The following is a 2,212-nucleotide window of genomic DNA, read 5'->3' as shown; positions in this document are numbered from 1 at the left end:
GGGATTATCAACTAAGAATAGTTGTTAGGCTGTCTTTTCCTTTTCTGTTTCTCAAATTAACTACTTGTGAATGTATTTTTCATCTGTCAATTCCAGAAAAAAAAAATGAGGGAGAGCCCATGCCCAAGTCGAGCCACAATTCCCATTTCTTTGCAACCTGTTTAGCTACGTTGCTACAGAAACAGCTAAATTACTATATTAGGCTGCATCATGAATTAAAGTAACATGTTTAAAATTGGAGGTATTCTGAGCTGGGTGTCCCAAACATTCCTAAACAGTTCTGAGATTGGAATTTGAATGACTCACATGTTCAGGACTGAACTTTCTTCTCTCTCAATCTGGCACACCACTTACTTCTTTTCAAGGAGTTCATTATTCTTGTGTTTGTTAAATGCATAGACTTGTTTTTTGGTGCAGAATTTAATTTTGTTTGTTGGTTTAAGAAAATCTAGATGACTACACGTAAACTAAATAGATGCATTTTATGTAATTCACATATTATAATTATGTAAATTAAATATTTGCATAATTCGGTACCAAGTTGCCAGATACATTTCTAGTGCATTGGAGAAATATGTGGTTTCTTAGCATCTGATCTGATGGGCTTTCCTTCCCAGCTGCGCTGGAATCCCTTGGGTGCAATTATAAAAATTTGGGAGAAAGAATATTCATTCCTTTCAAACTTATTCAGAGGCAATAAAAATTATTTTCAAGCATCAAGAATTTTTACACCATTTAAAAACTGCAAAAAGTCATAAATTATCTTTAAAATTAACAATTGAGATAAAAAAATTTCCATCTAAAAATGTGGATTCCAGAGAACTATTTTCATATTCATTCTTTTAAATGAATACTGTAGTGATTGGCTGCATACTTCCTGGAAAGATGTCTTATCAAAAAGCTTTTCAGCATGGCTCAGTGGTTGAGCATTGACCTACGAACCAGAAGGTCACCATTCCAAACCTGGTCAAGGTACATGCCCAGGTTGAGGCCCAATCCCCAGTAGGGAGCATGCAGGAGGCAGCCAATAATGATTCTCATCACTGATGTTTCTATCTCTCTCTCCCTCTTCCTTCCATTCTGAAATCAATAAAAATATATTTTTTAAAGTTTTCACTAATTTCTACTAAGAAAAATTATGTGTATACATGCAAAAGTAAATCCAAACCATGGTGAGAGAGAAAATTTACAGAAAACAACTACACAAAGGCAAAACATTGACAAAAAAAACAAAACAAAAAAACAATATGCTAGCAAACTATTTTCTTCTTTTGGTGCAAAAGACATTAAATCTCATAGTTTAGATGCAATTATTTTTTCATCCATGAAAGTTTTGTATGAGGCACTGTACTAAAATAGAGACAAAAAGTACATTTGAGGTTACTAGGGCCTGGAAAGGAGGGGCAAATGGGGAGTTATTGCTTAATGAATTGAGTTTCTCTTTGGGGAAATGAAAAATTTGGGAAATAGTAACAGTTGCACAACACTGTAAATGCAATTAGTGCCACTAAATAGTACAATTAGCAATAGTAAAAATGGCAAACTTTATATTATATCCTTTTTATCGCAAGGAAAAAAAAGGTACCAAAGAAAGCACATAGTGAATTATTTTTAGTGTTTGTATTTGCATAAAGAAACACTGGAAAACATATAAGAAACTAATATAAGTGGTTTCTTATAAGTAACATGAATAGTCAGCCATATACACTAATAAGTTTGAACTAGTTATAATACAAAAATTCCCTGTCTTGGTGATAAGTGGCCACTCCTCAATTCCCTGAATTTTCTCTACCTCTGCTTTTATTCCAGGATACCAGACTCCCCCAAGATCTAGCAAGTGAAGTGTTAACCTGGAAAAGTAGGGGTATGGCAAGCTAGCTTAGAATGAAGTGGGATGATAACAGAGTGGAAGGGCAACTTTGCATACTAAATCTTTAATATCCTTTTGACTTTTGAGCCATTCTAATCTAATAATAGACAAACATGGTAATTGACCATACCTTTGCTACGCTCCCCATTGGCTAATCAGGGCGATATGCAAATTAACTGCCAACAAATATGGCGGCTAATTTGCATACTGCAGGCAGAGTAGGACAGCGCAAGCTGCCATCCAGGCCCCCGTGTGCAACCCGGGGGTGGGCGGAGGCTGGGGCGAAGGCAAGCGGTGCTGATCGCCTCACCCAAGCCCTTGCCCGCCAACCAGAAACACACA

The sequence above is a fragment of the Myotis davidii genome, unplaced genomic scaffold (assembly GCF_000327345.1).
Source record: "Myotis davidii unplaced genomic scaffold, ASM32734v1 scaffold71, whole genome shotgun sequence".
Lineage (NCBI taxonomy): Eukaryota > Metazoa > Chordata > Mammalia > Chiroptera > Vespertilionidae > Myotis > Myotis davidii.
The sequence above is the reverse complement of the archived record's forward strand: the minus strand, read 5'-3'. Positions refer to the sequence as shown.